The sequence below is a fragment of the Apis cerana genome, linkage group LG14 (assembly GCF_029169275.1).
Source record: "Apis cerana isolate GH-2021 linkage group LG14, AcerK_1.0, whole genome shotgun sequence".
Classification (NCBI taxonomy): Eukaryota; Metazoa; Arthropoda; class Insecta; order Hymenoptera; family Apidae; genus Apis; species Apis cerana.
The window spans coordinates 478,743-494,318 of NC_083865.1; the positions used below are offsets into that span (position 1 = coordinate 478,743).

Consider the following 15,576-nt stretch of genomic DNA (forward strand, 5'->3'; position numbering starts at 1 on the left):
AATTTAAATTCTTTGACCTTTTGAATCGTAATGTATTTAGTGATTATATTTAGCGATATCTGTTTTTTATCGGTTTCAATGATTGATATAAAAACAGAATTTACTTAATTTTTTAATATAAATACATTAATATAATATTTCAATATAATCTTCTATTCAATTAATAATCTTAACAAATAATACAATAAACTATTGCCATTTTTGCATAATATTTAAAAAAACATTTAATATTTTAATACGAAAAAGTGAAATTTTAATATTTTTTCCAATTGATGATTTTTTTATAAAAATTTTTTATAAAAAAATTGCTACAAAAAAATATTGTGAAAAAAAATTGTGATAAAAATATTGTGATAAAATCTTTTTACTAAAAACGAATATTATAAAACACGATGTATTCTTTATGTAAAATATTTTCGAAAAATTTAATATAATAGATATAAAAATGTACAAATGTACAAATACTGATATTTATATTTATATTATATTACATTATTTTGATATTTTTAAGTTATATTCGAATACACAAAACCGTTAAAAATTATGTTTAGGATTACCTATTTTTTGATTGTATGTATCATTTTCTGTATCATTTTCTATAAAGATTTATTTTTTTGTGTCATTTAAATATTGGAGTTTACCACCCACTTAGGACTGCACTCTCAAGCAATCCGACTCTAAGGAAAAATTCTCCCGAAATGCATACCGGTCACTTCGGGCCCGGCATCCTCTACGGGTAAATAGTCCCATTCAAGATGGACTTGAACGCAGTTAGATATCACGAGATAAACGGATTCTCCCGAATACTACATTTCCCAGCGGCGGTATCGTAGGATTCAGTGCTGAGTTCATTCCTGGCCGCTACTAAGGAAATCCTTATTAGTTTCTTTTTCTCCGCTTATTAATATGCTTAAATTCAGCAGGTAATCTCGCCTACTCTGAGGTTGTCTCTACGTATAAAACGAAATATATTCGTGACATGTAACGTGTATCAATGAGAAGAATAAGAAAGTTAACGAGAGAAGGTTATATTTTTTTCTTTCCTTCCCTCTTTTTTTTAATTAAATTCGAAGAGGGAGGAAAAAAAAATGAAAATAAACATTCGAAATGGAAGAAAAATTTTTCTCACTTGAATCCCACCATCATATATTTTTCTCTTGCGCCTTCGCTAGATATATCTTATTTCTCTTTCGTATTACAAATTCTTTTCCCTTTCTTTTATACGCTCTTTTTTTTTCCCATGTATATTATTGGTATATATCCTTGTATCAAAAGACATCATGCATAAAGAGACATCGACACTCATCGTTCGAAATTTTAGACAGGCGGGGAATTCTCGTATGGACAACGGTAGGGTTGGCTCGGTGTGGAAGCATTGTATCATATCTATCAATCATGATGCTCGCACATCCCGATCTCGATTATACCAATGAGTAACTTTTTATTTATATCCGCAAAATCCCAATAAATCGAACTTACTCTCCGTTTTTTATTTGTACGATGAAGTTACAACCAGAGAGAAAAAATAAAAAAAAGAAAATAATGAAAGAACTTGTCTTTTTTTAAAAAAAAGAAGAAAAGAGTATTATTGTAAAGAAGAAGAAAAACAATATTCCCTCTTTTGCAGTCATAGTGTGTTAAATATGCATCGCACCATAGTATCAATTATTGTATGTCGTATTCATGTTCGAGCCAAGACTCTCGCAAGATACACAATGTCGGTTTTGTTTTAACGCCCGTCCTCTATTTTAGCTTCCGTTGACAATTCCAGCAGTTCCTACTTTTTTAAAACGTCGTTTTCTCATCTCTACAGAGATCGAAATCACCGATGCACGCCTTCAAAGCTCAACCCGATTACAATATTTTGATCCATGAAAGAGAATAAACAGGCCGGAGATGGTATGTGCACGAGTCTTTTTACTGCTCTACAAAAAAAGAGAAAAAAATAAAATGAGGTAAAATGAAACTCACGCAAGAAAAAATATCACGAGCCGTTTCCAGGGACTGAACAACCGACATGGACATGCGGTTCGGCGATAGACAACGAAAAAGGCATGGGATGACTAACATTAGATTCAGGAAATTTCTTTTTCTTTGCGCGGAGATGCCATAATTTGTCGTCTCGAAAAGCGAAAAAAAAAGAAAAAACGAAAAGAGAAATGAAAGAAAAGCCTTACTAAAGAGAATCGTACTCATCCTCATCTTACGTATCCTATATCTCCGTAGAGTCTTTGATATCTGATACGAGAACGTATCGCATGAGGACTCGCGTGCAGGTTGATGTGACGGTCCAATGACAGTTCCGACAGAATATAACACACACGAAGGAACGGAGTGAATATTCCGATTCCTGGGATTCGTCTTCTTTTCTCTCTCTCTCTCTCTCTCTCTCTCTCTCTCTCTCTCTCTCTCTCTCTCTTTCTCTCCCCCCCCCCTTTTCTTTAACAATTTCGATGAACGGTGCCATCAAGGGATGGTGTGATCTCTCTTCCCTCCTCTCTCGATATTAAACTCCCATATATTTTATCACAGTATTGCAGAAATATTAGTTTTAGACGACGTTAGGAGCGTGATATGTAATTTTGTGATTCGAAGACAGATTGAAGACGTATCAAAGTGGCGGATACGAAATAATGTTGAAAACAAGCACGAAGCGATGAAACATGGGCAATTACATGAAACGGACTCATGATTCCGAGAACACTCACGCACGTCCGTGACATGTTTCGTTGTTTTGTTGCTATTCGTGAACACGATTCTTGTATCACACACGAGCACATGTATTTCGATTCTGTAATTTCGGTCATGACCACGACAAACGCCAACGAACATCCAACAATCGTTCGTACGTCGCGCATCTTCCTCCTTACTAACTTGTCCCCTCCTCGATTTTTGACACCCGACTCGGAAACGTTCAATTTTAAAAACAACGACGGGAATTACAAAAAAAGAGAGAGAAAAAAAAGGATCAAATATACGAAGAATAACGATGCGCAATGCAAGTATTTAGGTTACGTGAACGACCCTCAGCCAGGCCTGATCCAAAAATTATATCCATAGATCGCAATGTGTGTTCAAAATGTCGATATTCATGTGTCCTACAGTTCACACATTGACACACATTAGCTGTGTTCTTCATCGACCCACGAGCCAAGTGATCCACCATTCAGGATAATCGTATTTTTTTTTTCTTTTACTTTTATAAAGGAAACGACGAGGATATTCCGATACTGAATCCTTTTTTTCTTTCTTTCTTTCTTTCTTCAAACTGTCGCTTAACCTGGAGAGAACGATTCATCAATGTATCGTCGCAGAGCTCATACGCTTAAAAAAATTCGATATTGAAAACTGCAATTCAGATATATATTATATCTCGATAAAATTCGAAAAATCGATGGAACACGAATTTCGGCCTCGAGTGGTTTTACTTCTCAATTTCCAAAGCGAATATCCGCTAACAGTACGGGTGTCCGACTCATGACACGATGGTCTCTTTGTATAACTGAATATAATTCGATATTTCCCTCTGAACAAACAATGTTTCAACTTTTAACTAAGAAGCGATAAAAATTTTCACGTCGACGCAATGCATCTTGGTCTCGCCGTTCTTTCGTCGGTTTAAAGTTTATTATGACGATGACCACACTATCCACTCATGGATAGGAAGCACGATACAAGAATGATAATAACATATAAGAGAAAAAAGGTCGAAATAGTATCCATCGAAGAGAATGTCCCGAAATAAAATTCGACGACGGCTCATTCATCCTTCGTTTTACTATCGACGCGCTACTTATCCTTACTGCTTTCTCGATTATCATTATCTTGACAGCTTCGTTTGATTCCAAAGTCTTGGGATCTGCGAGATCTAAGAGCGCGGTCTCGTCCATCTCCCGTTTATAACGAGAGCTCAGGCAACGAAAATAGAGAAAAGAAAGGAAGTATAGAAATATAAATTTGGTACTTTTTCTGCACGTATTTATATCCATACGTAACTCACGCATATATATTCTTGAAGACGACGGATCAAATTAATTTTTCATGTCAAAATTTGACATAATTTAATGAGTTTTTATTGAATGATGTATTTCTGTATGCTTTGGAAACTGAATTCGCGATAACCATCGTTTTAGCGTCGAAAAGCTACAATTTTGATCAAAATCAAATTTTCATATCAGAATTTCACCTAACTCGAATATCAGATTGCAAACGTCTCTCTTAACGATATCAAAACAGATTTCGCCGAAACTGCGATTTTCGTGCCGAAAAGCTACATAACTTATCGAAATCAATTTCTCGTTGCTGAATTTATCGCAACGGAGCGAGTTTGTCTTGAATAACATATCTCTGAATGTTTTCGATTCAGAATTCGCTATATGATCATTTTTCGTGACGAAAATCAACAATTTATATAAATTGATTTTTCATGAAAGAATTTGACATAACAATGCGAGTTTACGTTAGATATCGTCTCTCTGATTTCAATTTCGATGTCCAATTCGCCGTAACAGCGATTTTTGTGTCGAAAAGTTAACAATTTTAATAAAAATCATTTTTTCATATCAGAATTTTACATAATTTGCTAAATTTTTTGTTGGATATCATATTTCTGTTTGCTTTCATATTTGCAGTAGCAGCATTTTTAACGTCGAAAAGTTACAATTTTGATCAAAATCGAATTTTCGTGGCAAAATTCAACGTAACTTGCGAGTATCAGCTTGAAAACGTCATTCTCAACGATCAAAGCAAAATTCGCCGAAACTGCGATTTTCGTGCCGAAATGCTACATAACTTATCGAAATCAATTTTTCGTTCCAGAATTTGATATAACAGGGCGGGTTTGTATTGGAGATTGTTATCCGTCTCTCTCTGAATGTTTCGATGCAGAATTCACCATAGGAGCGTTTGACGAAAAGCAACATTTTTCATCCAAATTGATTTTTCATGGAAGAATTTAATCATTAACAATGCGAATTTGTTGTGTTGAATTAACTAACATCTCTCTGATCATTTTCTATCCCGAATTCGCCGTAACAGTGATTTTTTTGTCGAAAAATTATAGTTTTAATCAAAATCAATTTTTCGTGGTAGAATTTGTCATGATATGGCGAGTTTTTGTTCGATATCGTATTTCTATTTATTTTCGAATCCGAATCGCGGTAACAGCGTTTTTAGCATCGGAAAACTACAGTTTTGATCAAAATCGAATTTTCGTATCAAAATTCAACGTTTCTATAAGAAATCGTCACTCTCAACTATATCAAAGTGAAATATGCCAGGATTTCGATTTTCTTGTTCAGAAGCTGCGTGACGGAAATCAATTTTTCCTTCCATAATTTGTTGTAACTGGGCTTTGTATTGGATAACGTTTTTTGATTCATTTTCGATTTTCAATTCTCCATAATATTATTTTTCGTAACGAAATTTACAATTTCAATTCTAATCAATATTTCATGACCGAATTTGACGTAATTTGACGTATTTCTGCTTACTTCGAATCGAAAATCGTTGTAGCAGCGTTTTTTACATCGAAAAGTTACAATTTTGATGAAAACTGAATTTTCGTGTCGGATTTCAACATATCTGTGAAAAATCATCACCTTCAACAAAATCAAATCGGAATACGCCAAGCCAACGGAAAAATACAGATACACACACACACACACATATGTATCTACAAACCAAAACGCAATTTTATTCATTATTACACGTCAAGGCGTTTATGATGGTACGAAGAAGAGGAAATTTTAGAATCCTTAGATTTGGATACTATTGAACTATAGAATATGTATAAGAGGTAAAAAGAATTTTCTTGACTCATTCAAGCAGGAAATGTTGCACATTATATTCAATTTTAGCTGATTATTCTTCTACATACGCTATGGTTGAATAAAAAAGTGGAAATTTTAGAATATCTTTAATACATCATTAAAATGACTGTATTTTCGAAGATAACAGAGATGCATATTGTTTCCTCTACTCATTGCAAGCAGGAAATATTGCTCTTTATATTCAATTGTAGCTGGTTACTCTACGATAAGTATTATATGCTATGGTATATTTTTATGTTTTTTATGTTTCATTTGTATATTTGTCAAATAAGATACAAGATTGTCAGAAGAATTTAGTTTCGAATATTAATTCAGATCAAAATGATTTAAGCGTATCAAAAGAATATAAATGTATCACGTAACAGGATGAACAAGATAAAATAGCAAACATTAGTAAGAAGATTGGAATTAATTTTTCATGAAATATTCATTTTACTTAAATAAAATTTTAGATCTCGACAATCTAACTACGGATGATGCAGATATACATGTTTCGAGATGATATTTTAACAATTGAAAGTTTAGATGGAAATAGATTATATTTGGATTCAACGATTCAATTTAGAATCTACAATTTTACCACACAATATCGTTGAAAATTTTGAAGATAAAAGCCATTCTTATTAGAAGGTAATATGATATCTATATAATATATTTTTATATATTTAACATATATTCAATGATAGGCAATGATAGAAATTGACATGCTAAAATTAAAAGTTTGAAAATGATATGATAAACGATATGTAATTGAATAAATAAGTCATGGAAAAAAATTGAAGATAAATTTATGAGCGAAAATAAATATAAATCTGATGATATTTTCGTTAACATGCGTATTTCTATGTATTTAGAAGCATTGAAAAAAAAAGAAGAAAATGCAATATGGTAGTAGCAATTTGAAAAATAATTTGACAGATAAGAAAGAAAAGAGATCAAAAAACTAAAAAAACTGATTGAAACAAACGTGTATACATACACACACACACACACACACACACACATGTAAACAATATGTAAAGGTAATATAGACAAATTAATTGTCATGTTTCACATGAAACACAATAATATAAATTATTGGATTATCTAATAAATTATATTACATAGACTACTTACACATTACTTAGACTACTATTATGATACTATTATGATATTACTACTATTAGTTTAATTAATCGAGGTTTTACTTGTAACTAAATCTATAGTCGCAAACTTTTTTTATACTATCTTAAGGAAGAAATTGAATTATTATGAAAATTTTGATTTCAATGAAAACTTATATATAACAATATATTGAAATATTACATATAAAATAATTTATTTTTGGACAAAAAATTTCTTTAAGTATGTGAAATCAACTCTCATTTTTCCATGTTTTGCATTTCTTCTAGAAATGTATTTTATTCTATCTCCGATGATAGAGTTAGAATTCAATATTTTATAATTTAAAATTTTATTTTATCTCGAATCATTACGAATTGAAAGTATGTAAAGAAAGAAAAATAATATTGAAACTTGAAAAATTGATTTCACTGCTTTAAAATGATGTCCCATAATAAGAAAAAAAAATAGTTTCATATTATTATACTCGCAATATTTTATATAAAAAAATTATTATTGATTATGTCGATTTCGATAACACAAATACAATTGAATTTGTGTAAAGTATACGAAAACTTCTGCGACTAACTATATATATAATATTCTTATTAACAAGTTAATAATGAAAAAGAAAAATAAATTTTACATGAAGTGGATTATATTTAAATTAAAAAAAGTATTTTGTTCTGACATATTATCTAAATTAATTTTAAAAAATTAAAACTGATTTTATTTTTTCTGTTCATATATATATATATAATATCCTTTTACAAAGGTGAAAATTAAAGAAACATAAAGATTTTTGATATTATAAATAATTTATATTTTTATGAAAACCAGTCATATATATCGTCTGATAATATTAGTATTATTAGTATTATTTGTTGATAAATAAATTCATGATGCCATATATTTGATAATTAATTAATTAATTAAAATTAAATATATATCAAAATTATATTAAAATAATATTGTTAACAAGTAGTACATTATTAATTTATAACAATATAATCGATATGTTGTAAATATATATATAATTCTTTAAATCGAATGCTGTTGTAGAAGAGCTAAAATACGTTTAGGTTATTTAATCTAAATGTCGTTTTTTGCCGTCATGTTTAATTATTTTGTAATAGATATTTTGTAAATCATATGCGTATATATGAATATACACACATATATTAATAATATACTTAAAAATACGATATAAAATATAAATTGTAAATATATAAACAACAAATTTAATACATAATTTTAAAAGATTACTACGAATAATGCGAAATAACCTTAATGATTATAACCTATACGAAAGTTGAAAATTTGACAGTAAACAAAAATAAAAAAAGAAAACGAATAGATTGAAACAATAAATATTTTAATAAATGCTCTAAGTTGAAGTGTTTTAGTTTTTTTAATTTATTTGTTTAATATGAAAGTGTAAATAATTTAACTATTTTTCTGTGGAATACTTTTATCAATTATAAAATTAATTAAATCGTTTATATAATATAATTTTAGAACATAAATAAATATAAATCTCATATATAGTTTCTCTTCAATCTTAATATTCATATATTAAGTTATTCATATATTTTGTTATTTTGAAGATTATACTTTTTAAAATTATACGATATAATTACAAAAATTATAATAATATTTATTAATATTAATTTATAAATTATTATAAAATTATAATAATGCAGAAATATTTAAATTCATAATAATTTTTATGTTTAAATATATTGATAAACATTCGTAATAATAATAATAATAATCCATTTTATGTATATCTTGTTCTATAATAAGATTTAATTATCTATATTACTAATGTCTATATTAATATTATTTAACTATATACGTGAAAATTGACAATGTATAAATATTCGACAATGTGGAATTTATAATGGTCTAATCTCGTGATTTGTGTTGTAAAAACAAATTCTATGATGCAGTATTTAAAGAATCTGGTGGAAAAAGAAAATTCATCAACTTCGAAACCTTATTACGGGCACGATTGCTTAATTTTTTTCTGTAGAAGATAAAATCGAGATAAAAGTCCAAAGATCCAATATGGTGTGGGTTTGTTCAATTGCTATTAATAAATGCAACAATTTGTAATGATATGATAACACTAGTTTCATTATAATCCACTGCATTGTGTTTTCTTGCGAAAGTGGTGAAGCAAACTTTGACTCTAATGTTCTTAAATATCATGTAAGTTTTTCTAAGATCATAAAATTAAAAATTAAACTCTATATATATTATTAGAATAAGACAAATATTAACGTCAATGACTTTTATGTAATAAATATATAAATATTTTTTTGTTTTTTTTTATAATGAAAAAATTCATCCATTATGCCTGTCACTGTACACTGTCAATGTACACAGACAGCCATAAGATGTTATGCAGAAGTTGGATTCCTTATCATTGCTGATCTCTTCAGGAAAAAAAAACTTACATGATTCTGCAAAATGTGGTCTTTATCTGGATCTTCAGAATAAATTGTTTAGAATATACGATACGTTAAAATAGTTGGATGAACCATATGATATACAAGTATTCTGTAAAATTCCTTGATATTAGCACAAGAAAGATAAGATATCACTATCTTTTGTGAAATCAAGATCACCGAAAATAAAAAAAATTGATCATTTTTAAATAATGCACAAAATAGATTTTTAGATGTGAAACTAGAGTGAAAAGAAAAAGAGTCCTTTTTTGTATTAGTGGTATATCCTACAAAAAGTTATTGATTATAACCTGTTTTATGGCAATTTATCATTATTTAATATATTGATGAAATTTGTCTTTCATTTTCTGTTTCAATCTACAAGAAACTAATTTAACAATTGATCTAAGTGTCCTTTAAATCCATAGTAATAGTATAATAAAAAGTATTGATAATACACTCCATAAATAAATTCAATTTTTAAGAATAGAATAATTTATTTGTGTTTGATATGATTGAAATTATGATTATCCTCTTTTGTTTACTGTTTCATAATATAATATTGATGTAATACATCTTGGAAATATATTATATTAATTACTAGTGTGTTCATAGCATAACATGATTTTAACATTTATTATTCATTTTTCTTTTAAACCTTTTTTTTTCTGTTTAAACTTATGGAATTAAATACTATCTTTTTAAGTAATAAGAAAAATTATGATAGAATGAACTTTGACATGATTTATAGATATTTTTTTATAGATTTTATTTATAGCATTGTTTATGTATTGTCATTTGTTATGTTTGGTATAATGATATGATTGAAATTCGATTATTTTAAATTTCAATTTTGCAGAATTAGACATCATTTCTTAAGATATATTTTTTTAAAGTAAATACTAAGAATATAATAACAGTGAGATATCATTAGTTTATTGGTTTTAATTTTTAACATTATTAGTAAATATTGGAATTGAAAATAAATATTATAACATATCAAAAATTGAGCGTGATCGTAAAATAATAGCTATCGTTCTATGAGGAATTATTCTTTTTATGCTTTCATCTGATATGTTCGAGATACTTTCATCTTTGTTAATCAAACGAAATTGAATTATTGTTTGCATAATTATAAAAATTAATAATTAATAATCTAATGTAACATTATTATATTAAGATTGATAAAATTGATAAAGTACAATTAAATCGAGCATGTGCGTTATTTATTCGCCCTTGAACAAACATGAAATATAATCATGATGTAGTATGAAACTGTTCGTATTAATAAGCTGAAAGGATTGGAAAATTGGGCCTCATGGCAATTTCAAATGCGCGTTACTTTGAAATCCTGCAGTGCATGGGAAATAATTACAGGTGATTCAATTCTTCCTGTACTAGGAGATGATACGGCAAATCGAGCACGCGCTGTCTGGATAAAACTCAACAGTACAACTCAAAGTATAACCGCTAACATCAGTGCTATATCTTGACAAAGACTACGACAAAAAATGCACATTCATGAAGAATGGAAATATATTGCTGCAATAGAAAAAAGAAAAGGTAAGATTACAGACGAGCATTAGGCAAATATGGCAGTGTGCAATTCTCTTTTTTCCTGGCACAGACAAATGGCTTATCAGAATGTGGATTAAGTGAAGAAAATTCTAAGATCCCAGAACATGTTTTTTAAGAATCAAAAGTTTTGTTGCGAAAATTGAATCATAGGAAAAATGCACAGACAACCATTCCCAAAAAACGATACAAAATCTGAGTTTGGAAAATTCATCCATGCAGATATTTCAGGTCCAATGCAAGAAAATTCGCTTAGAGGAGCTCGATATTCCTTAATGATGAAAGATGACTACAGTCACTGGAGAAGTTTATATTTTATCAAAAATAAATCAGAGACATCACGATATTTAGAGGATTTCTTTAAGAAGCATTTAGAAAAAAGAATCATCATCTTCAGATCGAATAACGGTCTTGAATTTGTCAATAAAGAAATTGAAGAACACGTCGATATGGCATTATGTATCAGAGAACGATATCATTTACTGTGGAACAGAAAGGTTCTGCCGAACGGGAAAATAGAACCGTAGTTTAGAATCGTAGACCATAGTCAAAATAAAACCGGAAGAGCAGGGAGAATCATACAACGACTCTTTACGTGAATAATTTGAGCGCAATCAAACTTATTAAAAACCCTGAATTTCATCAAAGAAGTAAGCATATTGATGTACGCTATCATTTCATACTCGAGATAAATTTTACGAGAAAGAATTTCTTCTGCAACATATAGCATCAGAAGATCAGGCAGACCTTCTGATGAAACCTCTGAGAATAACAGTATTTGAGATATAAAGAAATCGATTGAATATCAAGAGTATCGAAGACATAATAGGCACATAAAATTATGACACTCAAATATAATAAACGTACACACACTAAATAAATTTCAGTTTACTTTTAAGAATTATGACACTCAAACATAATAAACGTACACTAAATAAATTTCAGTTTACTTTTAGTGGGAATATTAAAGAATTTAAAGTTCACTGAAATTCTATTTGTGAGTTTATTATTCAATGTTGCTAGCAATACCACTAATTCATAGCTGGTACCTATTTGTTTTTCTTCGATACGCATACTTCAAATGTTTTGTAAACAGATACGCACAATCATGTATAATCAAATATATTCATTCAGCTAAACCCGTACATTTTTATTTATTGTTTTCACTACCCAGTCAACACTTTTCAGTAATTTTAAATGAACTAATGGACCCTATGTTTATGTTCAGTCACGATTCTCAAGATATTCAATTGAGATTACTGCTTGATTAGTTGTGCGATCACGTTTCACGTTCCAAAAACATTGTATAATACAACGTAGAGCTGACATTAAATATTTTAATATTACGTTATGAATATTACAAATGTCTAAAATTACTTGAATTTTTTTTCTCTTTTTCAAATATTAGAATCGTAACATTAATTTAAATTATGCAAATTTATTGAAAATTAATTAACTTTCATGTAAATATAGTTCTAAACATCTAGATTCTGTTTTTTAGAATCATTTCTTAACGCTTACTAGCATATATTTTGTTGAAAATTTTTAAATTAAATTTTTAATTAATTTTCATTTCTAAACGATAAAATTGAAATAATAAATTGATGAAAAAAATGTTTCATGATTCAAATCTAAGTTATATTTTTAATTGAAATTATTTTTAAGAGAAATATTGTTACGAAAATAATACTTGTTTATTCTAAACTGGAATATTTTATTATAACATAATTAATATTGCAATATTAATATGCAATATAACGTATTGAAAAATTTATTGGCTATTGTATTATTGTATTATTGTACTATTGTAGATTTCTTTAGAATCATTTCTTAGTGCTTCTTAACATTTTTATTCCACCAAACTAAACATTTAAAAAAAATTATATTTAAAAAAATTTAATTATAAAATCTTATTAACATTTCTGCATTTTAAATTAGAACATTCTACAATCACAATTATATATATTCCATAAATTTGTTAAAAAATTTTTAAGCCATTGAAAATTATATACAATATTCTTTAGAATTATCCTTTAGTGCTCTCTAGAATTTTTCACATAGAAATAACTTAATTAATCCTTTTTCTCTTTCTCTTTCGCAACCAATAAGAACAGTGGAACTGATCGATCCTCCACATCTCGTTTAGAATACGTAGAATACAAGACAGAAAGGTGTAGTCATCTACGTATTCGATACGGCCTCAAAAAACATCCTCGTCTACAGCATGACTTCCGGTCGAAATCAGCGTATCGTTTTATCTCAAATCGTCTGTGTGAATTACATCAAGAGAAACGTCCTTTGTCTTCTCGAACACTCAGATGGCAATACTTGCCTAATTTTCACTTATTTAAACAGCAGCTAATAAGATTATGCTCTCGATAAGAACAGAATCTTGAAATGAGTTCACAAGAAAGAAGATTCACGATTTCGACATGAAACCGAAAAAAATGGTTATCTTAGGCACGGACAACAGAAGTGTCCTCTTCTTCTAATATGAGAGTGAGGCGGATGTTTAGATGGAATGCGATCAATTCTTTCGGTTCAAGGTATAGGATTTCAGCAGATGTTCACAAGCTCAGAACATCATCACTTAGGTTGCCGATTATGCGAGGAAAAGCACAAAAATCGAATTTCCCGGATTATACACAGAATACAGTCGAATGCGGTGCCTGATTCAAATTTTGAACATTGTATATATGATGTTAGAATAGTGTTTTGGAACTGAATAAATTAATTAACGTGAAATAGTTTTTTTTCTCAAAATTAAAACTCTCGAGAGTTAACATAATTTAACAATAAATATTGTTGAAAAATTGAATAATTTAAATATTTAGAATACACATTAGAATATACGTTAATTTTGTCAATAATTACTCCTAAAGTATTTTTACCTTTATAATTTTAATTGCAAAAATATAAAATATAAACGGTTATTTTTACACTACTGCAAGGCTATAATGCAGGAGCATAAATTATTTCATGAAGTTGACTATGTGTATTCTATATCTCGAATGTAATTTGGCAAAAACCTTTTTTTCTTACAATCTCTCATTCGTTACTTCGATTAATCGATAACAAATTGTTAAATCGAACAGATCATACAGATTGAAAGAGGTAAATAAGATAGGATTTATTTTATATCAAAATGATTGCAAATGGAATTATCCGAGTTGGAATTTTGAGTGACGCGATTAAAATTCATAAAGAAAACAATTTATAACATAATATGGAATGCAATGAGTTTTTATTTTGTTATTGTTTACCTTTTTTATTTCTTTTCCTTCTTAAAATTCTTGGACAGTAATACTAAATTAGAAATACTTATAGATAGAGAAAACTATTATCTACTCGATAATAATAAAATGAAATGATAATTTATACTGAACTATAAAATATATAAAATATTTGTCATTATATATCATGCAAATATAAAAAAAATTTTTATTTCATATAATTAATTAGTGTACATTAAATTTGTAATTGCTATCAATAATTATATATATGTGCGTGCGTGCGTGCGTGCGTGTGTGTGTGTGTGTGTGTGTGTGTGTGTGTGTGTGTGTGTGTGTGTGTGTGTGTGTGTGTATGTGTAATTTAATTCTGTGTGTATTAATTCTAATTTTCCGTGTTGAGTCAAATTAAGCCGCAGGCTCCACTTCTGATGGTGCCCTTCCGTCAATTCCTTTAAGTTTCAGCTTTGCAACCATACTTCCCAAAAGTTTTGGTTTCCCGGAAGCTGCCCGCCGAGTCATCGGAGGAACTTCAGCGGATCGCTGACTGGCATCATTTATGGTTAGAACTAAGACAGTATCTGATCGCCTTCGAAACTCTAACTTTCGTTCTCGATTAATGTAAACATTTTTGGCAAATGCTTTCGCTTCCATGCGTCTTGCGACGAGAATTTCACCTCTAGCATCGCAATATGAATGTCTCTATCTATCCCTATTAATCATTACCTCGAAGTTTCGAAACAAAATAGAACTGAAGTCCCATTCCATTATTTATGCAAACAGAGAGATAACCTGCTTTAAGCACTAAGTTTTTCAAAGTAAACGTATTTGCCTACCTCGACACTCAATGAAGAGCACCGCGATGGGATATTAGTTGGACCGCCCGCAAGGAGGTAAGTCCACCGATACTATGAACCGACACTGTGACATACAGATTTAACTATGTTTTTAACCATAACAACTTTAATATATGCTATTGGAGCTGGAATTACCGCGGCTGCTGGCACCAGATTTGCCCTCTAATTGGTCCGTTAAAGGATTTAAAATGGAAAGGATTTAAATTCCCATTACGGAGCCTCGGATGAATCCCGTATCGTTATTTTTCGTTACTACTTCACTGTGCCGTAAGTGGATAATTTGCGCGCCTACTGCCTTTCTTGAATATAATAGCTGTTTTTCAGGTTCCCTCTTCGGAATCGAACCCTGATTCTCCGTTACCCATTACAACCATGGTAGGCCCAGAATCTACTATCGACAGTTAATAAGGCAGATATTTGAAAGATGCGTCACCGGTGCTAGATAACTATGCGATCAGGATAAAATTATTCAGAGTCACCAAAACAAACGATGGACGAATGGACGAGCCATTCGCCACCAATTGGTTTT

General features: G+C 29.5%; 1 long non-coding RNA gene and 1 pseudogene across 1 annotated transcript; one reads left to right on the forward strand and one right to left on the reverse strand.

Annotated features, from left to right (window-relative positions):
- Positions 1 to 3,020: 3,020 nt before the first annotated feature.
- LOC133667350 (5.8S ribosomal RNA) lies at positions 3,021 to 3,174 on the reverse strand (annotated as a pseudogene).
- Positions 3,175 to 8,021: 4,847 nt separating this feature from the next.
- Positions 8,022 to 12,298, forward strand: LOC133667299 (uncharacterized). Its single transcript, XR_009832669.1, has 3 exons — positions 8,022 to 9,146; positions 10,787 to 10,948; positions 11,013 to 12,298. It is a non-coding gene; the product is annotated as an uncharacterized LOC133667299 (long non-coding RNA).
- The last annotated feature ends 3,278 nt before the right edge of the window (positions 12,299 to 15,576 follow it).